This window comes from Varanus komodoensis, unplaced genomic scaffold (genome assembly GCF_004798865.1).
Source record: "Varanus komodoensis strain SLA01 unplaced genomic scaffold, ASM479886v1 scaffold11, whole genome shotgun sequence".
Lineage (NCBI taxonomy): Eukaryota > Metazoa > Chordata > Lepidosauria > Squamata > Varanidae > Varanus > Varanus komodoensis.
Window position 1 is genome coordinate 15,093,421 of NW_025335317.1, and position 25,452 is coordinate 15,118,872.

The window sequence follows — 25,452 nt, forward strand, 5'->3', positions numbered from 1 at the left end:
GCGCTCAGCCTTCCTTATGGTCCAGCTTTCACAGCCATACATTGCAACTGGGAAAACCATAACCTTGACTATATGCACTTTTGTTGGCAGGGTGATGTCTCTGCTTTTTAGTACGCTGTCTAGATTTGCCATAGCTTTCCTCCCCAGGAGCAAGCATCTTTTAATTTCTTGGCTTCAGTCCCTGTCTGCAGTGATCTTGGAGCCCAGGAAAATAAAATCTGTCACTACCTCCATTTCTTCCCCATCTATTTGCCAGGAAGTGAGAGGACCCATGCCATGATCTTAGTTTTCTTAATGTTGATGTTTCTTAGTACATCCCTTTATTTTAAGACCTCTAAGCAACTGCATGGGACTTCTAGTTAGTCAGGAGCAGCATCATTTGGAGAGAAGATGCTCTGCCACTGTCCACCTCCTTGCCCCATCCCTTCTGCCACTGGAGCTGCTGTTGGCTCCACAGGGAACTGGTGCAGAAAGAGAAAGGTTAAGCTGTCCCTCCTCAAGCATGTCTTCCTTGGTCAGATTTCATCTGTAGCTTCAGGTATCCGCTTTGAACTTTTGCAACAAATACAGTTGGGTGACCCCATCACAGACTGGTGCCCCTTTGCATAGATCTGTTATGTCAGGTCTACTGTGGCTCCGAAAGAACAAGATAAAAGCAGCAGCATTCACACACCCAAACCGAGGCTGAGACAGCTTTAAAAGAGGATACATTCATGGTGGAGAAGACTATTAATGGTTGGCTACTAGTCATGACCGGAGATGGATGAGAATTCCATGGTGAACATGAATGCAATAGCCTTCTCCTCCTGCTGTTCCCCCAGTGCTACCTTTGAATCTGGTGTGAGTACATACATCATCATGGTGGCTAGGTGGATACTTCTGCACGGTTTCTGTTTCTCCAAAAATCAGTTTCAGCCACAATGACCATGGATTGTATGTACTAGCACAGATTGAGGCAACCTGCCTCTGAGTAAGGGTCATTGGGGAGTCACTGCAAGAGAGGGCAAGGGGCCCCATGTCCAACCCAAGTACTTCCTGTAGGCACCTTGCTGGCCACTGCAGCGAACAGGAACTTGGATCAGGTAGACCCCTGGTCTGATCCAAAGATGCTTTTGTATGTTATGCTCAAATATACTGGAAGGCAGTGTGAACAACTCTTGTAAACCTACCATCCTACAATAGCAGAGCTTTCCATGCCATTGAGTATTGCTCAACTGCAAAGCAACATCTTGTCTTGCATGGATGAGCACTTATTCACAAAATTACAAGGATAACTTATGGAGAACAGCAAGAGAGCTGGATCATGCATCTCAGCCAGAAATTCTCTCTGTGTGAATAAAATATATGCATTTGGGAAGGAAGAAGATGCTGGTGAATCTCCTGTGTCAGAATGGCCCCTCTACACACTGACACATTTGCCTCTTCTGAAACTTGGCATGCAAAGTTTCAATTGACAAAAATCACACTGGGACCCCTTCACTGGGTCGCTGCTGAGGAAACATCCCTGTACCCTCCCAGTTATCTGTTCTGCTTTAGCTCATTTCCATGGCTCATCCTCCCCCAGCAGAAGCCTCATCTGAAATAATAAAATCATAGAATAGCAGAGTTGGAAGGGGCCATGAAAGCCATCAAGTCCCACCTCCTGCTGTTGCAGGACACCAAATCACACCATCCCACTCAGATGGCTGCCCAGTTTCTTTCTGAATGTCTCTAGTGTGGGAGAGCCCACCACCTCTCCAGGCAGCTGGTTCCACTGCCGTATTGCTCTGACAGTGCGGAAGCTTTTCCTGATGTACAGCCTGAATCTGGGTTGTCGCAACTTGAACTGATTATTCCGTGTCCTACACTCTGGCACCAGCAAGAAGAGATCTTGACCTTCCTCTTTGTGACAGCCTTTGAGGCACTTCTAGAGGGATATCATGTCCCCCTCAGTCTTCTCTTCTCAAGGCTGAACATGCCCAGTTCCCTCAGTCTCTCCTCACAGGGCAGTGTTTCCAAACCCCGGATCATTTTTGTCGCCTTCCTCTGCACCCTTTCTAATTTTCTAGGATTACACACATGCATTTGTACTTTAGGTGACATCCAGTGCCACAGTGGCCCTCTTCAGCAGGGAAAGGAGGCGGAGCATGGGCATGGCCACTGTTGTCCCTGGGGGAAGCGGAGCAGGATGATTGGTTGGTAGAGAGTGGCAGCTTAGCAGCGGGCAAGGGAGGCAGGAGCAGAAGCCAGTGCTATTGCAATCCTCGTTTGGGAAAGGCAGCAGGAGATGGGGCAGCTGTCAGCATTGCACCGAGATGGGAAAGAGAAGGAAAGGCAGGGGCAGAGGGGGGAGTGGCGGGAGGAGGAGAAACATGCCACTGACACCGTCACTGGGGGGACCAAAGCAAGAGGTGGAAGGCACGCACTGCCGCAGTCACAACACACAGCCAGTGGGGAGAGATGAAAGAGAGCGGTAGTGTGGGCTCTTGCCCCCAGTGGAAGGAGGTCTTGCCCCAGCCCTGGAGTCAAAGGGCTGCACGTCACAGACAACTTGTAGTCAAGTTATCCTCTGGAAAGCCAGCTTTGACATCATGATAAAAATGTAGTGCTCTCCCCTAACCTTGACCTATCAGATCCACTGAATAAAAGCAAGATGCAGTTGAATATTTCTTTGTGGTGCTTCATCTCACTCATGCTTTATAGAACTACAATAAAAACTGAATGTTCTTGTTACTTTTGGTGAGGATGGCCCAGCGATTCTCAGCCTAATGGATGAACAAAGAAGCAGTGGAGCCACTGCCTTCTTTATGTGCTTATAACTGCTTCTTTACATCAAAGTTTTCATGAATGCTGTGAAATAAAACCAGATCATCAAATCAAGAAGCTGTAGGCAGAGTTTTTGCTATAGTACAACAAGAGGGAGTAGAAAGAACTGTGAAGTGTGCTACTGAAAAAAAAAAGATTCATTGATCCAGTTCTTCAGAATAAGATAGATCCGAGTGCCATCAGGGTTGCACAGAGGTTTAGGTTAACTACGCCTAGAATAAGAAAAGTCTCCTCACAGATTGGCTTGCATTATCTACTCCTCAGGTGTTCCAGTGCTTTCCATAGTGACTGCAAGGAGGTATAGGTTCAGATTCCTTCTCTGAAGGCTGGAGGAGTGTCTATGGCCTCAGAAGGGGACCAGCTCTGGTCCTTTGAGTGCAGTTCCTTCATGAAAATTCAGAATATAACAACAATTAATTTTTGTGAAAGGTTGCTCCGTCATTATGGGGAAGCAACACAGGACACGACCAAGGACCTTTATGAAAGACAGAGGCAGTTGACTTGATCATATGCAGGCTCTCATAAACTGCAGAGCACAGAATTACTGTCCTATCTATCTCAACATTGTTTCCCGCTTTGCATGGTGATCACGCTCAAAGGTTTCAGGGGGTCTATCCGCCTTTCTTGGGGATGGAAGGTGGCACCTTGACCTTCATGGTGTGTACTGTCCCACAAGCTACAACCAGTCACACCAAGGACAAAATCAATCCCCGTTAGGTCTCAGTCTGAACTTTAGGAGAGCTGTCCATGGTGCTGAACACAGTCTCCATGGCTGATCTAGGCTCACCACCCTGGATTGGTCCTGAGAAGTTCAGATGATGGCCCAGAGTGACACTGGCTACAGCCCTTGACTTAGAGAAGCAGACAAGTTATATGTCTGCTGTGCCTTTCAATGGGTATTGTCACCTATGTTTTCTCCATGGCTCTGCTTTTTCTCTTCAGTTACTCCCCCGTGGCTGTGTGTGTGTGTGTGTGTTAGAATGACTCTTTGATTTAGTTTTCTCTGAATTCCAACACAAACTGGTGATCAGCTGCATTAGAAAGCAGCAATAAGAGAGAAAATTCTGCCTGAATCCCTGCATTTGTATGGCATGTGGAGTAGCAATGCTGCACTCAGCAGAGGTAGAACCCCGGGAGAGAACAAAGCCTCTCTCTTGGGTCACAAAACAGACCACATAGAGACCTCCATCTTTCAGAGATGCTTATTAAAATCCCATCACTCTGGCCAGGGCCTTCTTGAGAACTAACTAGCAAGCAGATCGCGAAATGCTGGGCTGGCACCACTCCCATTCTACTGAATTGAGCTGTTAAAGATGGAAGGCTCTGCATTTTGTACAGCTCAGTTTGGTGCACACACTGTGGGCTCCAAGGAAAAAATTGAATTGCAATCTGTAATGCAAGCAAATAGTGCAAGAGATGGAAGAACGCAAAGTAGCTCAATGTTTTATGCTGTGGAAAGCTGCATTTCACTCAGGTAGAAAACCCAGAAACCTCTCCTGAATTCTTTAGAGATGCTGCAGATTCACAGCAGTATAAATGGGATGAGAATAAGCACACTGAGGGGTCAGTAGCTAGAAAGGGGTCAGTAGCTCACCCCCCTGGGTGTGCGGATTAAAAGGCAGACAGATTAATTTATGAACCTGCACTCTTGCAGAAAAAATGTTTTTGCTGAGACAGTCCAACTAAGAAGCTAGCTTCAACTGGACTTACGCTTTCCTGAGTTGTGCTCCTGTGCACACTTACCTTACCTACAGTAAATCTGATCTGAGACTGTAGAACTTCTCTGCATGTGTAGGGTTGTGCAAAAGTCCTGCAAAAGTGAACGCTATTTTTAAAAAACCTTGGGTTTGACAAGTATTACTGCTTAAGTGACTCATTTGTTCTCTGTTTAAAGCATAAAGTAACTATGAATCTAGTCATTCCCTGCAAGCAGAAAGCTAAGACAACAGTGGGAAAGGGGGAAAAGTCTTCTCTCCCATACATTAGTTTCCAGGATCAGGCAGACTTGGGTTAAGTTAAGCAGCTATTGATTCTGGGTGGAACCTTTCAAATGCTTCAGTTACAATTTTGCCCGCATCAAACCTTTCCCCACCAGATTACTGGAACTCTTTGAGGCTGTCAGTAGTGCTTGACTACAGGTGATTTAGTTGAAACTGGACTTTTTCGTAGAATTTAATAGAGTCTTACCCCCGGAAGGAGCCGAGAAGGTTACTGGGTTCAACCCCCTGCTCAGTGCAGGACTCAAGTCTCCCATCCACGACTGACCCTGCTTAGCTTCTGAAATTAGGCAGGAACAGACACTTCAGGCTATGTGGAGGTTTTCCTAATGAGTAATTTTGCCTGCTGCCACAGAGGAATGCTGATTGGCTGCTGCATATTGAAGCTCCAGCTCTTCTTCAAACAGTGGCAAAGCTTGTGTGTGTGACTGTTTGCAGCCTCCTCTATTACAGGAAGACCTCTGGCCACCACCTTGAAACTCTCTGAAAATACCTCCCTTTCACAGGAGGCAAATGACCCCCCTGAAGTGCACATGAGGAAGAGCAAAGGAAATGCTCAGCTTACCAGAATATAGCTGCAACCCACATCTTCTACCTCCAGTTTTTTTCTTCCCCCGATTTTTATTTTCCTTTAAATACAGAAAAAAAAACATAAATACAGACACATCACAATATCAATAATATAATGTACAAAACCCCAACTAATAAATGAAAAAGTAAATAATACAGTGCCCCCACCACCCAGGAGACCAATAGTACCTCCAGTTTAATTCATATAACAATTAATAATATATAATATACTTCAATTATATCCATATCCCCTCCAAGAATTCATATAATCTTGATTAGGTTTACAACCTTTACCTTCTATCAGTACTGCTTTTACAAAATCTTCCCAAATCTCATTATATTTATTTGCTTTTATTAACCCTTTTGAATTTTTATTTCTGTTGTCAGTTTATCATTAATTACTATATTCTATATTTCATTATACCATTCATGCCTTTGCATAACCCAATTCTGTTTCCAATATTTAACTATCACTAACCTAGCTGCCATTATCAAACTTAGGATCAATTCTTTCTTAACTTAATTTCAATCAACATTACCTCACCAGTTTTGAAACAACATCTGTTTCAGCCAATTTTCAAGAACAAGTCAAAAAAAAGAAGCATTGGTGCTCTCCTTTAAAGCCTTAAATGGATTGGCCACTGGGAAGCGGAAGAAGTACCTTTTCCCACCTAAACCTGCCCATTCATTATGATAATCCCTGGAGGCCTTGCTCTGAATGCTTCAGAGCCGTAGCAGGTAGCTCCAGGTGAGAGCATGCTCCCTAGAAGGGCTCACCTGACACTTGCCCACGTTTCTTTCCTGTGCCACAAAAAGACCTGGGTTTTTGAAGGGTCTTTTCATTTTTGGCTGAGCTTTAATGATTTGGTTTTAAGGACACTCTTTTTGGTTTTGATTCTGTTGTGAAATTGTGTTATCTACTGCCGGAGTGCTAATGCCAAAGTATGCCTTTGATATGAAAGTAAAATAACTTAATCACACACAGAGAGAGGAAGGGACAGGAAGAAAGAAATATGTTGCTTCAGCTAACAAGCCTCCTTTCCGTCTAGATATTGTTAAGCTTTCCGTTTGAAGCAAAATATCACATAGCAAACCCGAGATATAATTGGTGATTTTTTAAAAATTAGCCAGAACCATGAACAAGGCAAGGGATGTGCACAAAGCTTTTTCACTTCATTGAAGTCATTGCCATATCCTAAATCTGTCAGATGAAAAGTGCCATTTTAGCAACCATGGATGGCTATCATCCATGCTGCACTTTCTTCTCACCTAAGAAGACAACAACTGATCTGGGATTTGACTGGTGGGAGACAAAAAAGAACCCTAAGATCAGTCTGGAAAGTGGCCAAGGTAATGCCACATATAAAAGGATCCAGGATAGGTCCAGGGTAAATGGATAGACAGCGTTGTCAAACATAAAATTATCCAGCAGAGGAGGACAAATCTTGTTGACGAAGACTCAGCATGGCTTCTGTCTCATCAACTGTCTATCTTTTAGGACATCCTTATCCGAGTGTCCCACATTCAACTTTTGGACCAGATGTTCTTTACTTCCATATTGTTGCAGGATGTTCCTCACATGGCAGAAGTTTGTGCTACAGCTTTGATGCAGCATGGAGCCCAGTACAAGAAATATCATGGTCAAACATCTCTGAAACAGGTCTGCTCCTGAATGACTTATGAAAACGTTAAAGTGAATCTGTGTAAGAGGAAGTGCAGGTTTGTACTGTGGATACACATGAAATGGCTTGTCTTCAGCAGCTCCTAATGGCCACCAGTTGTGATGACTATATATAACCTCTAGTTTCAGAGGCAGCACATCTTTTATTTCCTGGAGAACATGAGTGGGACAATGATACTACACTCACGGCCTCTTTGTGGGCATGTGGTTGCCCTCTGTGAGAGCAGGATGCTGGCCAGACAAGCTTGCACAGTCTGATCCAACATGGCATTGCATAAATAAAAGTGATGCATTTATTGCATTTCTAATCTGCTCCATAACACATGTTCTTTGGGCAGATTCCAAAGAGTTAAAAATTTAAACTGGCACAGAACTATTAACAAGTAAAGCACACATATTGGAAAGAATAAAATGCAATAGAATGCAAAACAACTAACAGCACAGTCCTCACTAAAACAGCCATCAGGAACTAGAACTAGGTCTCTAAGAAGCCTCAGGGGAAAGAAAGTTCTTTGCCAGGTACCATAAAGATAATAAGGGCCAGGTGAACCTCTTTGGGGAGTTTATTCCGTAAGTGGCATTCCAACACGGAGAATGCCCTTTCTCTTGCAGTCAGCCACCACGCTTACATTGGCAAGGGCACCCAAAGGAGGTGCATGTGGGAGATGTTCTTTTTGATCTTATATTTGTATGTGAGGCAGACAGCAATGTTTTAGAAAGTAATTAGAGGAAATGCTTGTTATTTTCATTTTATATGCTTTGCAGATTGGATCCATCTGGTACTCAATGATGGCAAACTGTCAAGAATAACCTTGAACTGTAAAAAGGAATCTTTCCCGCCCCTGCCCGCCCCACACACAAAAGCTTGCTTTTAAGCACTACGACTTCATTTAAATGAGAGTTGTCTTCATACTGAACTGAGGCTGAGCATTAGTACCTGTAGCCCAAGTGAATGTTAAACCAAAAGAATATTTATCACGCTGCCAGAGTGCATGCTTAATTACAGTATTAGGAACAGTGAACGATTTCATTAGAGGCTAACTAAGAATTCTCATTATGCAAAGTTATTTATGCAGAATTCTTTACATCCTGCTGAAATAATCTGTACCAGGAACCACTTATGCTTACTAGCAACAATCAAATTCACCCTTTGTTTCTTAATCAAATTGGCTGTTGCATTGCTTATGACTCTTTTAACACAGTCAAGATTCAGAGGCTGTTTTCTCAGAATAGCTGTGCTGAGTTCCAAAGAGTTTGGGAATCAAATTAGACATTAAGATGGCTGGGAAGCTAGCACTAAGGGATGACACATCCAAAGCCACTGGACTGCTAAGGAGGCAACAAGATGCAAATATGTTTAGTATTAGTGTCCTTACATCACATCTATACCTTGGGCAGCTTGTATAGTCCTCCTCCATTCTATTTTATCCTCACAGCAACAACCTGGAAGGTGGACTGGGCTTAGAGTCCATGACTGGCCCAAAAGCAGTTGATGGGCTTCATAGTTGACTGGGGACTAGAAGCCAGGTCTCCCAGGACCTCTTCCCATCACTCATTACATTGCCTGTAACTGCTCTGCTCCAACAGACTTGGAACTGTAACCCATCTTGTCTGAAGGTCTAACAGGCTGATCTAATGCATGTTTAAGGAGTTGGGTTTGTTAGTTTATCCATTTGCTTGTTCCACTTATATCCCACCTTTCTTCCTAGAAAGATCTCCGAACAGTCTACAAAGATTAACATGACTTTGAAATACAACAAGGTGAATGTTATGACTCAACATAAACATCAGTCCATGAGCAAATTATTTCCCCAAATTATGGACCCTGTCCAGTGGGCAGAGGAGTTGGGGAGACAATGTCATTGGATTATTTCTAGGAGAAGAAAAAAGTCTTCGAAAATTTCTTATGGATGTGACTGCTCATTAGCAGTGAAATTAACAGTCTTGGTTGTTGTTATTAAGTTTATGCGGGTTGGTGGATTTGCAGCCACAACAACAGCAAGCATCAGTAGTCTTGATAGCCACCATAAGGTCTTTGACTTAGTGTCATTATGAGCAGTTTAGGGCAAAAGTGACAGCCACCAAGTTAAAACATGGTGGAGAATATCCAGAAAATGTTCTGCAAGGGAGCCTTCTTTTTCTGGGCTTTAACTGGTGCAGGGATGCCCAAGAAGAAGGTAGACCACGGGAGGCATTCTTGTATAGATTGTTCTGAATGAAAGACAGAACACTCACAAATACCCTGCAGGCTCTGTGTAGCAGTGTGGCTTAGTGGTCAGAGTGTTGAACTAGGGACCTGGAAGATCCAGGTTCTAGTCCACACTTGTCCATGAAGTTAACTGGGCAAGTCTGGACCAGTCACTCACTCTCAGCCTGACCTAATTCATAGGGTTGTTGTGAGGATAAAGTAGAGTGGAGGAAGCTGCCTTGGGATCCTGGTAAGAATCCAAAAGGCAGGACATGAATGTAATGCAGCAACCATAAAATAAGTGCAGGAATCCTCACACCCCATCTCTGAGAATTTCTCAGGGGAAAATCAGGAAGGAATGAGACCTGCAGATGGCATTCCATTCCATTCCAACCAATCCCAAAGGCATGTTCTCACTTGAGGGTGCCACTTCAAAGAAGGTGCTGCTCCTAGCAGATGTCACCCCAGCTTCCCATGGAGTGCCAGAGGATTTTCTCCCAGATACCCCTACTTTTTAGCCAGAATGCTTTCCGACCCTCACTAGTGGTTATTGCTCAGCGCTCCCTTTGCCTCCTTTTGACTTTTGCACAGCACATTTATCACCTGCCTTTCTTCCATCATGAAACTAAAAGCTGCATAGATGGTGTTTTAGATGGTTCACCAACCAGACCACTGATCAGACGTGGGCCAACTTAGCTTCAATAAAGCACCACGTGGCTTCAGGTCATGCCTTCCCCATAGACAGCTTCAGGATTCCAGATCCAAGGCCTAAAGCATCCAGATCTGCAATGCTTTCAATCCGATCAGCCTGTCTTCTCTTCCATGAATTCTCTTTGAAGCAGAACTACTGCAGACCTCACTGGAAGCTCTTTGCCTAAAGGCCTTTCCAAACTTAAACTTAAATAAATGAAAGAAGCAAATAGTACATTAGAGGATTTTATCTCTTTTTTAACTGAGTTAAAGTAGGTCACATTTGGGGCTTAGAACCTTAAATGTGCCTGTTGCAGTTAAATATATATAAAAGCAATCATAGGATTTAAGATCCTAAAGCCAGTGGCATTTTTCAGAATCAAATTCAAGCTGGCCTGAGTCTGCTAAGTGATTTAAATTGACACAGCTCAGGGATGAGCCAACTTTTACAGGGGTGCCAACCAGTTTGCTTGTAATCTAATCAGCACTGCATTTTAAAGTGCTAGCTCTATTGCACTGTGTGATTTCATGTTCTTCTCGGGAGCTCTGGAAGAGGCTGCACCAAAATTACTATCAATATTGTAAAGACAAATTCATTTGCCATAGCGTTAGGAGGACAAATCTCAGCTTTTTCAAATCCTCGCAGGTCAGATATTTTCTAAATGTGCAGCTTGATCCCATATTTATTGACTCAGTTGTGCAGTTGATTGGGAACAGTTTGGTCTCTCTTCAAACTATGAAAAAAAGAATTCAGAAGCTGCCCCTAGAACACAATCCACTGCAGTTATATTTAAAGCATCAGTGGTTCTGCAGGCATGTACATACCAACCCACAAAGGACAGGAGCGCTGGTGGATGCATTGTTGTTGTTATTTTACAAAGGAAAGACTTGTGGTTATGTTTAAAAGGGTGTGGGAAGATCAAGACAGCCAACCCACTTAAAAATAGGATTTCTGACTTTGGATTCAAACAGTTCTGATACCCGTCAGGGCACGGCTGCAGTCTAGAACAATACATAAGTATATATTCACTTGTTCTAATACGCAGATTTCTATTTCACTCTCTATCTTTAATAAAGGTTTATTGTTAGTTGCAAAGTCGTGCCCGACCCATCGCGACCCCATGGACAACACTCCTCCAGGCCTTCCTGTCCTCCACCATCCCCGGAGTCCACTCAAGCTCACACCCACTGCCCCAGTAACTCCATCTGGCCACCTCATCCTCTGCCGTCCCCTTCTTTTGCCATCTATTGTGCCCAGCAATAGGCTCTTCTCCAGGGAGTCCTTCCTTCTCATTAGGTGGCCAAAGTATTTGAGTTCCATCTTCAGTATCTGGCCTTCTAAAGAGCAGTCAGAGTTGGTTTCCTTTAAGATTCACTGGTTTGGTCTCCTTGCAGTCCAAGGCTGCAGCATCTTAAATGACAAGAGAAAAAGTCACATGGCCTCAAGCCATTTAAGGCTGGATGAGAGGCCCAGTGGACTGCAAGAAGAACCCAAAGCAAAAGCTTATCTTCTGGTTGACATCAACGTTTTGGTGAGCAAAGGCTGTGCTTTGCTTCTGATGTGGGGTGAAGGAGCTGTAAAGACATGCCTACTAGTGTCAGGGCCAAGTTGTCACTGAACTGTGCAAGCAGCCATGTTTTTATGTCACCCTGAAAGGACTCTTTCTGCTGGCCCTGGGGTAGATCAGCCAGGTGACAGCAACAGTGGTAGAAGAACCTTTCATTAGATGCATCCCTGCTCAGCTACTTTGACTCACAGGCAAAGCAAAGCACCAAAGGTGTGCCCCATTATACTACTGGTACCATAGACATCAATACTAGTCATCTCTGGTCAACAGAACCTGAGGAAGAAGTACAAATATTCTGCCCACTGTTTCTTGGTCGGAGCTCCGTGGCCTACCCCCCTTGCTTGACGGGGGTGATTTCCTAGACAATCTGGGTGTCAGGATACTGCATTGACCCCAACGGGCACACAAATAGAATACTTTCTTCTGTTATGCTTGTAGGGAGTTATGTAGGTTACAGTGGCAGCATATAATTTCTCTGATGTAATGAGAGAGATCCATGGCTCCCTGTAAAAGGAGTTTGAAGTCCAGTCTAGTTTGTGGCTTTCAACAAGGCAAGGCTTAGATATTACAACCTCACATTTTTCTAGTGGGGTTTCTTCAGCCCAATGAAGGGTTAGAAGTCCCCTTGAAATTCTTGAAGTGAAAAAAGAAAAAAGATAGAGATATGCTAAAAATATAAATAAATTCAAAAGCTTGTGTGTTGGGAAGGGGAGGGGTGTTGGTCCTAGGAAAGGTGTTAACCAAATGTGGGTTTTAGATGTTTAGATCACTTTCTTGGTTCGGAAATTTGTTTAAAATATCCACAAGCAGCAGACTGCCAAAACATGGGGCTACATAGAATGTGTTTGATCTCAGAAATGGAGCAATTTCATTTGAAATAAGAACAAGACAGGGTCACTGGATAGATATGGAGAAGTTTTTTGTCCCAAGCTCATTTGACTGACCTCTTTGATTCTTGCTGGACTGTGGCTCTTCTGTCTTCAAAGTTCTCTGGTCACTGGAGACAACTGAGCTGTCAGGAGCTGGAAACATCACGATACCTTTAGTGCTTTTCTAAAGGTTTATTGTGAACCAGTTTTATTCCTTTCCATCGACTTCTTTTAGAAACCCTGTTGGCTTATTGAGAATCCCTTTTATTTTATTATTTTTGGATGTCTGCATCCTTTGAGACCAGGTTTTGATTTACTTTTAAATAGGCAAGAATGAGTCTGACCTAGTTTTATTCCTGTTCAAGCATTTGGGGACTTTTAGAAAGATTTCATTGAAGCAAATATTTAAAAGCATTTGGGGCCAGTTGGATCACCCACGAGATTTGCTCTGAATATTTTTTCTCATTTTATTTGTATTTCTTTGCTTTTATTGCCATTTATTTATTTATTATAGCTCTTTGGGGGACCAGTAAGGCAAGAGATGAAGCCTCAGCTACCCAAATCCTATTTCTAAACTCATATGTAATCTTGACTACAATTATAGTCATAAATGGATGGATTAAATTGATCTTCCAGAATAAATGTTGGCTTATTTCAAAGATGGAGAGAAAGGCAGAACTGGATCTACTTGAAAATCCTTGGTTGATTTTCAGGAGATCACTAAAGCTTTCTGACTTCTGATGGCTTCATAAGAGTAGCACTAAAATGAAGCCACCCCACCCCATCCTACCTTAAATAAACTACTGAATTAAAGAAAGATTGAAATAATCCAGAGTGGATATTTATGGGGAAGGTGTTCATCACAGGTCACTTTCATTATTTAGAACATGATCCTGGACTTGGAATTCTTCAGTTCTAAGTTCATGTCCTGCTTCTGGCCCGTGTTAGAGGATCTTGGGGTTCAAGTCAAAAGGAATTAAATACATCCCAACAGTCTAAAGTTTTCTCCTTTCCTGGTTTACACAATTCAACAGATACTCACATGGCCTTAGAGATCAGTCCTATGTGAAGGAGCCCAAATGATGGAGAACTCCAGCCTGGGAGGCTCCATTGCATCCAGCCACTCTTTCTGGCAGGGTAGAAGGAATGTCAGGGCATTTTTCCTTCAGAAGAGGAGCGTGGGTTTGATGAACTGCTGAGTTTTTCTCACTTCCCTTTACTGCCAGGAGATGAGAGTGCGTCAGTCCCTCTGTCCCATCCCTAACTGCTGCAGTCCACACGGGATCCCAGGCACGGGGTGGGACTTCCACTGAAGATGGCTCCTTTGCTGCCCCCTCCCTGTGCCAAAGGACCCTGAGATCCCCGGGGGAGCCCCATGCCTTGTCATCATGCAGGGATGCTGAGCTGGTGGTGGTGGAGGCCCACATCTCCTCAATGCGCCTGGCTGCTTCACTGGGCCATTGCGGCCCACACGGGATCAACGCGCTGGACAGGAAGCCACAGATGCCTCCTTTGCCAGTCCCATGACAAGGGCAGCAGCCGAAGGGTGATGACATCATGACTTGCCCCTATGAGGTCAGAGTTCCGACACTGCAGAGGAAGTCACTGTGGAAAGCTCCCCGGGAGCTGGGAGGAGGAGGAGGCAGGCGGTAATGAGAGGAAAAATCCTCCAAGGTTGACGCTCTAGGACTTTTGGGGTGGGGGGAGTTCTAAGGGATGCAGTCTAGGTACCACTGGATTGTTCTCTTAAGAACTGTATTAAATGATAGAAGAAAAACATTGAGAAATACATATTTTGAAAGCTTAGCTTAGTTTTAGAAATAGATATACTACAATAAAATATATTTAGACTATGATCCAGGTATGCTTGCCTTGGAGGAAGACCCAATGAACACAGGTTTTGATGGGGGAATCAGGACACGTTTCCTCCCTCCCCCTCTCTCCCTCCCTTCCTCCTTCCTTCCTATCCTGAAATCTCTCTGCTCTGTCCTCATACTGATTTGATTTCTGATGAGCTGTTTTAACAAAAGTAGCTTAAGATTTTCATTCTTTTACAATGGGGTATTTTTAACAAAATTTCTAGCCATTATCTGTGGGGGGGAGAGAGAGAGAGATCATTTCTTTGGTCAGCATTATTTGAACAATAGAGTTCCTTTAATTTCCAAAAAGCCAGATATTTGACCTCAAGTTTTATCTGGCCTGGCTTCCCTTCCATCCAGTGTCATTGATCTAGCTTAACCATGAACTGCTTTGAATTCTGTTCACTCTTTAACCCTTTTCATGGCATTGTTGTTCATTTACATGAATGGATACTTGAAAATGCTAACAGTACTATCTTTACCACCTAGTCAGCTAGCCTTCTTATGAACTCCGTATCTGAGCCATTGTTACATTCTTCTTTGGTTTAAGTGGGATAAAGTTTGACCTAATTCAGCACTTATCTCTTAGCTTAACAATGGTTGGCTAAAAGGACAGAGGTGAAACACTGAACGGTTGCAAACCTTGCAACAAAGGAATCAAGCATAATGAATTAATCTACCCAAATCAAGATTATTTCCATTTATACTCACTATATTTTATGACACATGCAGACAGCACTATATGAAGAGCACATCCAATAGGAAAACCCATAAAATTCAAGCTCAGGGGACTCAGGGCATCCTACACGAGGTGGGAAGCATGTGGAAAAGATTTTGCCTCCACACCCCTCCCACCCTGCAAGACAGTAGGACCACTCAATTTGGCTGTTGGCTGCTTGGCACATCAAATGGGGAGGGATGGAGGCAGGCCTGGTCTCCTCCCCTCCCAGAATGCCCTCTTCATCCCCTGCCAGAGGTTGCTCCTGTGACCTCGGAAAAGCAGTGGATGGCATTACAACCTCCTTCCCTCCCCTGCCCCAGCACTTTATCTAGATGTCCAAAAACAGTTGTCTAGAGAAAACACTCAGGGTGGGGTGTGAAAATGAACACACTACATCATTCCAGACATGGGATACATGTCTCTAATTTTTTTAGGTAAGCTGTTTGGAAACTGGTGCAAGAGTCAAAAAGGGGCAAGGCACAGAGGCCAGGAAAAAATGTTCTTTATCAAGGTTGCAAAGATTCTGGGACAAAAATTGCACTAACACCAAGGTGCAATTAAGTCTATATTTACTCCAATATCCACAACAGCATCAGCAATATTCTCTTCTAGCCTAATTACCTAACAGTTATATGGGATTTGGGCTGCACTTGCTAGTATCATTTCTAGATCCACCCTCCAGGGGTATCCAAACCAGGCATGCTTGCAACAGTGGCATCTGGTTGTCCCAGACTATCAGTTTAGTCTGCTTCAGGTACAATATTCTATAGAAGGGAAGATGCTTGAGGAATGTCTTGATCTTGAGTCCTGAGCAGTTGATTGGCAGTGTGTTTTTCTGATGAGAAGACTGAGGGTGAGGGGATATTTTCAGCATCCGAGCAAAGAAAACAACACTGCTTTTGCAGTATATACAACAGTCAATGTCTTAGCATGGCGTTGCTGAATGGTTTGATCTTCTTCATCTTATGTGTGTAATTCACATGAAAATACACAATAGCTATGACTGTATAAATGCATAATTAAAAGGCCTATAGTGTTATTGCAAACTCCAAATATTCTTACTTGGCCACAACTACCAAAATAGTCTGTCTCTTGTTCTCAATATGCTTGATTTATGCTTGATAAATCCTTGATTTCAAGATTAGTGAAATACTGTGTGGTTTTCAAAAACCTTTCTTTGTTTGCAGTAATTTTGTTTTACTTGGAAATATTTATGCTCTGCTATACACGCTTTGCTTGACAGTTTTCCTTATTGTCTGCAACTTTTTACTATCTCGCTACAAAATGCCAAAAACTCAATTCAGTCTATATAAAGCAGCAGTGCTAAGGTCGTGTACAAAAAGAAAAGTTATCATACCACTGGAATGCCACTACTATTCTTATCAGTTTGTCTAGAATTAATAAAATTGTCTAAGGTGAAGAATGGAGCAAATGCCAAAGACCTGACCTTCTATCACTTTAAAAAGACAGAAACTGTGAGTTGTCCTGTTTCTTCATGTTGTTTTTGTATATACAGCCCACTTCTGTCTCAAGGACCCCAAAATTGTAAACTTGGTTCTCTCCCATCGGAGAGAAAGGGATTGGTCCAAGGTCACAAGATGTTCAGGGCCTGAGCAGAGATGTGAGCCTGGGGCTTCCTATCCCTAACCACCAGCCAAAAAGATTTTCAGAGCAGCAGACTTCTCTACTCATTCTCCCCCCACATTCTTCCTTCTCCCAGTCATTGCCATTTCCCAAAATCGACAGTTACAAGAAGACCTCAATACGCTGGAGTTGAATGACTACATCACCACCTGAACGGCTGCCCTGCTTCCTCCTTCAGTAGCAGACGGGAACAGGAGAGGAATTTCCATCAGGTTGCACCTTCTCATGGCAATTTCTTTATTATTCACATCAAAAATGATTAATTGTCCTTTGGCTCCTGGATCCATGCTATATTTAAAATGCAGATTTTTCATAAATAGGAGAGGATAAGAAAGGGTTGACATTCCAAAAGAAAATATGTGCAGAACTCAAGGAAATAATCATTTAATAGTCATAGAATAGTAGAGTTGGAAGGGGCCATGAAGGCCATCGAGTCCAACACCTGCTGCTGCAGGACACCACATTACACCATCCCACTCAGGTGGCTGCCCAGTTTCTTTTCAAATGGTTCTAGTGTGGGAGAGCTCATGACCTCTCTAGGCAGTTAGTTCCATTGCTGTATTGCTCTGACAGTGAGGAAGCTCTTCCTGATGTCCAGCCTAAATCTGGGTTGTCACAACTTGAATTGATTATTCCATGTCCTACACTCTAGAATCAGCAAGAAGAGATCTTGACCTTCCTCTTTGTGACAGCCTTTGAGGTACTTCTAGATGGATATCATGTCCCCCTCAGTCTTCCCTTCTCAATCATACAGCAAAGGAAGGAAGGAAGGGCGAATGAAGGGAAGGAAGGACAGAGGGAGGGAGGGAAAGAATGAAACCCCCCCATCCTAAAGTGGGAGAAAAAGTAAAGATGAATCAATCAATGTGTTTCAATTTATGTCATGTTTGCATTTGTTCCTGCATGAAATGCCCTTCTGCTACGTTAAGAAGTCTGCAGGAAAACTCACATTACCCACAAGCAGAATACATGTTTTTACAGTGCAGTCCTACACATTCTTTTCAGAAGAAAGTCCTGTGCTCACTGAGGCTTATTCCCAGGTAAACATGTCTAGGAATGAATCCAAAAATGAATTTTCTTTTTAAAAAAAATGTTATCTTTTGAGCTGCGTCAGAACATTCAAGGAGCATGAAAACTCCTGAAATTTAGGTGGATGTCCAAATTCCAGTTCACACATTCATCTGGGAGGTGCAGATCCAGTCAGCTCATCTCAATGACTGAATTCCTCAAGGCTCCCAGTGCAGATGAGGCATAAAAGGAAGAGATGGAAGTCAGAAGAAAGGACCGCTGCAAAATATCAAATAGGGACGGGGCATGAAAATTAATGTACTTGCCCCTGTAAGGGCAGTTTCTGCCTTCTAAAAACCTTGTGCACACTCCATACAGCCTGTGACATGCAGTCTCTGTGTAAAGCAAGGGTAAAAACAGGACAGATGTCAGCAAAGGAAGTCGGGGATGAGTAGAACTCATGCTTGTACAAAAAGGAGCAAGAGCGAAAGAAATATATTACTTAGCCAACTCTCAAGCATTTTGAACTGCCCTGTATTTTAGAAGAGTATTGGAAATTATAACTTGAGCCAAGAAAAAAGATAAAATGCAGTACAGTACAGAAAACTGGTACAGAGAAGGTGTATTATTAGATGCCTTGAATCAATTGGAATCTGAGAAAGTTTGAGGGAGGGTTTCTGTCTGATTTGAATTCAGTCCTCTCTCATTACAGCTTTTCTGAGCACTCCTTCTTTGTGCTTCAGTGGAGGAAATCCTGTGAACTTCCTGTGAAGTTGCAGTTTGGCGTGTAGGATATGTGTTTATTTTTCTATTTCATTGTGTGAAGAATATTTTATTTATGTGAGACAGTAGGGCTTAACCCCCTTCAGCCTGAAGGCCAAATTCCATTTTGAAGAAGCTCTCAGATGCCACATTCCAGTGGTGGGGGAAGCAAAAACTATGAATGTTTGTTTCAACTATGCACAATTTTGCATGCATGTTTTTATCTGTGAATGCATTGCTTCCTTCAGTCCACTTCACTTCTGGTGAGTCTGCCCAATCCTATCATGTGTACAGTATTGTGGATTGGAGACAGGGCTATTTCCAGAGCCAACAGTGGTGGAAAACCACTCATAAATTCAACCACAAATCCTTCCAAAGCAAAACTAAACATTTCTGACATTCCTTCCCAGATTAGTTCCCAGATCCGTTTTATTTAATATGTGTACAATGCAGTAAACCACTGGTAAGAAATGATCTAGTGAACTGACTCAGAGAAGCGTTTCACCAAGCAAAAGGGCACTGGGCCGGATGGCCTGTTAACAGAGTTTGCAAATGTGTTTGGTGAAGAATTCATCGTGAGGGACCCACAGTGGACCTTGACTCAGGTGCTGACAAATAGCTGGCACTGAAATGTCACTGCAATCAAGGAGGGGTTCAGCAAGAAGAATTGGTGCAATGCTAAATCACCTTTGCATGTGTTTACGCAGCAGCTGGCTTAGCTCTGCATGTCTGATATAATTTTTAATTCTGAGCTGGAGGGGATCTGGGGCAGGGGGTAGTACTTGACTTGAAATACAGTCAATCATCAGGAGATGGATAAATTGCTATTATGAAGTTCAGCAACTTTTACTGGTGCTGAGAATGCTTTGATAGAGCTACCTAGGAGCTCTTTTCACAGGAACCATGTCTTCCAGGGTTCCCTGCAGAGATGGGGTGACTATTAAACCAGTTAAAGTGAGTCTGTGAGCATAATCCATGGCTTGCTCACAAGAAAGGAAGCTAAGGATTGAAACAAATTCTGTGCCTAGTCAGAGCTGGTAATGCAAAGGCATCCTGGATGTTAAATGAAAGAGGTCTACACTTCAAAAGTTAACGTGATTCTAGTCTGCATTTTAAGCTTTTGAAGAGTTTGCTTGCTCTCTGGTTAAGACTAAGGGGGGAAACGTATACTGAATGACCTATGGGAACTGTAATATTGCAAGAACATAGATACAAAAATATTGAAAAGAAGATTAAAGGTGGATTTCAAATAACTGGGTATGAGATACCCTCTTATTCCAAAACGTTGTAGTGAGGGGATCAAGATCTGCAGAGTGATGCAGAACCCACTGGCGGCCTCATAGAGGAGACAGACTGATCCATCTTGCAACTATGCGCAGGACTAGTATCAAGTCGCTAGGTGCTTACAGAGTGAGGACCAGTGCAATCATGCATACAGGAGAGGGAAACCTTCTTGTGGCTCCCAGCCTGTCTCCTGATTGCATCAGTCCTCATCCTGCAAGCGCGTTCAGATCTGGTGCCAATCCTGTACATACGTGTGAAATGGACAAGCTTGCCCTCTCTGTCGAGCCGCCAAGAAGGCTTCATCTCTCTGCAGGTCCAAACAGAGCTGGATGAGTTGCTCCCAGCTATGAGTGTTGGGCAGATTTGAAATACGTCTGAACTGAAGCAGAATTCTTCTGAAGTAGATGGAATCCAGCTCCAAAGCCTCATTAGCAATTCCGAGTGGGAGACACACACACACACACACACACACACACACACACACACACACACAGAGCACGTGGCCACAAAAATGGTTTCATTTGTCCCTGCACAATTTCATATAAGTAAAACACTGGAGGGAAGAAGGAGAGGAGCGTCACAGTTGAGTGATTGGCAGCTCTAGCTTCTAATTACAGTGAGTTATTTTTCCTAGACTCTCCAATCCCAGTGCTTTTGTGAGGCCACTGAAATAATATATCACAGGATGTATTTCCACATTATTCCATATATTTTTGTTGATGTCCAATGATGGTTAATGGGAGATTCCGATTTCGCCTAGCTTCAACTCAGTCCAAGACTGGTTTGGACTATCTTTTTTAGTTCTCATGGCCTGAAACAAAGCTGGTGATTGGCACAGACCCCTAGGGCCATCCATTGGTCAGAGAACTATGAGAAGTCTGACCCAAGAAAATGGACAGACTGCATATTCAGAACAGAGTCAATGCAAGAGGCCATTACTGTATTGTCTTAAATAAGCTGAGCATTATTAAAATGGTTTAATTAAAACACTAGATTCACTTTCATGGGAAGAAAGGACAAGAGCGGTGTGAGATGAATCTTTTAACATTTAAAAAGTTAATTTGAGGGAAGAAAAGATATCTGAAGATGTGATCTTTGATTTTATGCACTCATAATTGGTTAACCAAAATGCCATCTACTGACACATGCAATGAAGGCCCTTTTGCATAACCAGCCTCTATTGCTGGAGGAGCCAAGAACCTAGCAAGAAGGGAACACTTCCAAACAGTGTCAACCTGATGAGACCTGCCTTGTCTTCATAATGCTTCTCAGGCCATGTTGTCTAAATGGTGCTGAGAAAAGTTTCGGGTGTCACCACAAGCATTTATTTATTTATTTATGAAATTTGTATGCCGTCCAATTACCAGCATCTCTGGATGGCTAATAGCATAAATAAAATGACAACCAACTCTGGTGGCAAACACAATATTAAAATTCAATATTAAAACATATTAAAATATTGATTAAATAAAAATGTCTTAACCTGATGCTGAAAAACATATAATGATGGCACCAGGCAGACCTCTCTGGGGAGCACATTCCATAGGTGGGGCGCCCCTGCAGAGAAGGCCCTCCTCCTGGTACTCTGTCTCCTAACTTCTTTCACAGAGGGTTCCTGGAGGAGGGCTTCTGTTGCCGATCTCAGTGGGCGGGAGGGCAAATAGGGAAAAAGGCGTTCCTTAAGGTATCCTGGTCCCAAGCCATTTAGGGCTTTATAGGTAACAACCAGCACCTTGAATTGAGCCTGGACTTCGATGGGAAGCCAATGGAGCTGATAGAGGACTGGGATTATATGAGAATAACGCCCAGTCCCTGACAGCATCCAGGCAGCTCTATTTTGAACCATCTGAAGTATCCAGACTGTCTTCAAGGGCAGCCCCACATAAAGTGCATTACAGAAGTCCAACCAGGAAGAAACCAATGTGTGTGTTACTGTTGCTAGGCAATCCTCCTCCAGGTAGGGACGCAGCTGATAGATTAGCCGAAGCTGAAGGAAAGTGCTTCTCACCACCGCTGTCACTTGGGCTTCCAAGGACAGCTCCAGGTCGAGGAGCACTCCCAAGCTGTGGACCCTGTCCTTTAGAGGGAGTGCAACCCCATCCAGGGCAAGGCCCAAGCTTGAATCACTGACCAACAGAACCTTCATCTTATCTGGATTGAGCTTCAGTTTATTGGCCCTCATTCAGCCCATTACCTCGGCCAGGCACCAGTTCAATACAGCCACTGCCTCACCTGGATTAGTTGAAAAAGAGGGGTAGAGCTGGGTGTCATCAGCATACTGATGACTCCACAGCTCAAACCTCCTCATGACCTCTCGCAACAGTTTCATGTAGATATTAAATAGCAAGGGGGACAAAATGGACACCTGCAGTACTCCATGGCATAGTTGCCAAGGCGCAGAGCCAAAGTCCCTCAGCACCACCTTCTGGAATCGGCCGTTGAGGTAGGAGTGGAACCACTCCCAAGCAGTGCCTTCTACTCCCAACCCCTCCAGCTTATCCAGGAGGATACCATGGTCAATGGTACCAAAAGCTGCTGAGAGGCCCAGGAGAACCAACAGGGACGCACTCCCCCATCTCTCTCCCTGCACAGGTCATCATACAGGGTGACCAAGGCAGATTCAGTACCATACCTGGGTCTGAAGCCAGACTGAAATGGGTCCAGATAATCAGTTTCAGCCAAGAGTACCTGGAGTTGTCCCACCACCACCCATTCCAACACCTTGCCCAAAAATGGGATGTTGGCCACCTGTCTATAATTGGTGGCCATCTCTGGATCCAGAGATGCCTTCTTTAGGACAGGCCTGATTACCACCTCCTTTAAAGGAGTGGGCACCCGGCCCTCCCTCAGAGAGGTGTTAATAACCTCCAGGATCCAGGAACCAATCCCGTGTTTGGCTTTGGTCAGCAGCCACAAAGGGCAAGGGTCAAGTAAACAGGTGGTAGGATGTACTTGTCCAAGCACCTTGTCAACATCGTCAGGCCGCATTAACTGAAATTCATCCATTAATATCTGACCATACGGGGTTATTCGTGTCTCCCCTAAGGGATCTGAATCAATCGTGGAGTCCAGCTCTTGACGAATCTGAGCGATTTTCTCCTTGAAGTGCTGGGCAAAGTCGTCACAGTGGGCCATTGATGGTGGTACAGGATCTTTCTTAGGGCTGGGGTATATCAGCCCATGTACCATAATAAACTAATGAGTGAAACCCTGCTCATTGCAGTAGCCAAACACAGGATCACAAATCATGTAGGAGGTCATCATCTCCACACTCAACTTTTCCATAATGGCTCTGGAGGTCTGAAGGAGCTTGTCTGCAGTATGTGCATAGAAGCCTCACTGCATTCCAAAATCCAAATAAAGCAGGGATCATAATCACTAATTCCGTCTTCAGGCATCCAGTCTTTATAAACATAAAGAAATTGATGTTTAGAAATAATTTGAATTGAATTTTCTGGCCATGACCCCTGCTCCTGCATTTCCATCACACTGTAGTCATGGCGGTTGAAAGTCTGAGGAGGAACTTTTATATCTACGGAGATTCATCATGAAAGCCAGGGCTCTGGAAAATATGTCTTTGGCATGCATGGAGAGATGGATGGATAAGCTTTCCATGGATACAGAAGGCTTTCCTCTTCCACATTCCCTTCCATAAGTGATGGAGTTCTGAAAGGAAGGTTGGTGGGCTGAGCATTCCATCTCTTCACATGCTTACCTCCTACACAGGTTGAACACTATTCAATCTAGGAAGCTTATGGGAGGAATGGGAAGGGATGTTGGGATTAGGAGCCGTGCTTATAAGTTTTGCCTGAGTTGAAATTCCCTGAGTAACTCCTACTTCCTAAAGAAGTTCTACAAACAAAATTCCCATCTTGAGCATACCCTTCATTCCACTTACAGTTTCACTTGGGAACAGAAATCTGAATCACACACCTACTTGCAGGTGTTTTCTGTACCTTCTTCATCTGTTCTGAAAAAATGGAAACCAACAGACCATAAGTTTCCAATACTCACCCCTTCACCCTTCTGCATTTGATACCTGCTTGGCTAAGAAGAATGTTACATCTCCCAGTGCCAGAGTAATAGCACCAGGACAGGAAAAGTAGTTTCTGTCCCAATGCTGAATTTTGTTGAAGTGAATTTCAAGGCAATTTCTACTGAACATGACATTTCAAGGCAAACATTGCACATTTTCAGAACCAATTTGGAGGAAATACCTGAAGAATTTTAAGGGAAACCAAAAAGAGTTTGGTAATGACTCATGAAATACATAAGGGAGTTTCTCACATCCATAGCCCTTAGGAAGGAAAAAAAATCAATTTTTGCTTTTTCCCACATTCAGATAGTTAACATATTCATTTTTTCTATCCCAAATATGAAGAAATTTGTGGATCTTGGTAAATTTTTATCAAAACTGAACTGAAGCGAAATCCCAACGTATTCCTACCCAGCCCTAGCAAACCTATTTCAGAAAGGCTCTTCTTTTTGTCCTGCCGTGATCCTAGAAAGAATAAAGATCTCTTCCTCCATGACTGACTGAGAAATAGAGAACAGAAGCCAGCGATCTTCCACATGCTGTGGTGGAGCGCTATCGCTTTCCGCAGTTCACGTGGTGCCTTTTTAGAAATATGTTTCAATTATATATGTGAAGAATGCAGCACGGCAACAGATGTTGTTAAAAGATTTTCTTCCCTTTCCTCTTGCTCTTTCTTTTCTTAGGGACTAGTGGTTGTGATCAGTGAATCGGGTGTGGTTGTTCTTTTCTTTTTTTCCAGGACTTCTCTGGCCCATTGGTCAGGACTGGGACCTGGCTTTAACCACTGCCATGAAAGCTGTAATGAACACAGCTCTGGCTAATAGTCCATGCATAGGATTGGACTGCCTGGTTTGATTGACATTTTATATTGCTAATTAACTAATTTAATATTGCTAATTAACTTCCAGGACCTCAGAGCAGCTTACATATGGCTCCTATTTTTTCACTTAAACTTGTATTCCGCAGCAATAGTTCCGTAACAAAATAAAATTGCAATATATCTATAAAATGGCAATGATGTGATTTTATATATATATATATATATATATATATATATATATATATATATATATATGATAACAACAATGTACAACAACATACAACTGAGAGTTATTCATGATAAGTTAAAACTATATAAGTGAAAACTCTAAGACTGTATAAGACATTAGTTCCTTTAAAATTTCCAGAGAGCATGTTGGCTTCCCAAAAAGCATGTTTCTAATGGGAGGCTTTTAATAAATATATAACTAAAAATAAAATAAAACTATGCCCAATAAAATCAATTATTAAAATATCTGGAAAATAATATTGCTTTTGCAATATTATCATACAAAAAGATTGTAATGAAACTGCTCTCAGGAGGCTATTCCAGAGGCAGAATTCCTAGGCTCCTGGCAGCATCCAGGGCTGCATCTGCTTAGGATTAGCCATAGATTTGTGTTCTCTACTTTTAGGCCATCCCCTGCTTTAAGTATGACAAACACGTTCATTCAGGATACTTCATTGCAAGGTCATCCTCCCTCACTTGTGGAATTTTACAGGGGCCCAGATAAAGCTGTTTTCCATTTGTAACCCTCTGGTTTGTCCCAATGCTCCTTCTGTCCTTTATAATTCATTGGGGAAAAATTCCATTAAAGAGGAAAAGATGGCATGATTTCTCAGTGCCATTTGACTGGTAGCTCTATGAGCCTTCCATCTGGAAGCATCCCTAAATAGGCAATTGAATGGCAGGACATTGCAAAGAGAACCTCCATGGAATCGATCGTGCTA

The 25,452-nt window shown here is 43.2% G+C and overlaps 1 long non-coding RNA gene across 11 annotated transcripts in view; it reads right to left on the reverse strand.

The window, feature by feature from the left end:
- Nucleotides 1–25,452, reverse strand: part of LOC123018386 — a 94,701-nt gene that overhangs the window by 40,917 nt on the left and 28,332 nt on the right. For 6 of the 11 annotated variants that reach the window (XR_006413767.1, XR_006413760.1, XR_006413766.1 and 3 more), the window contains exons 1-4: nt 13,411–13,587; nt 12,444–12,521; nt 5,368–5,431; nt 4,549–4,615 (exon numbers count right to left, since the gene is read on the reverse strand). This is a non-coding gene — a long non-coding RNA (uncharacterized LOC123018386). Of the gene's footprint in view, nt 1–4,548; nt 4,616–5,367; nt 5,432–12,443; nt 12,522–13,410; nt 13,588–25,452 lie in introns of those variants that run through there. The other 5 variants (XR_006413765.1, XR_006413763.1, XR_006413762.1 and 2 more) reach the window with 4 other exon arrangements.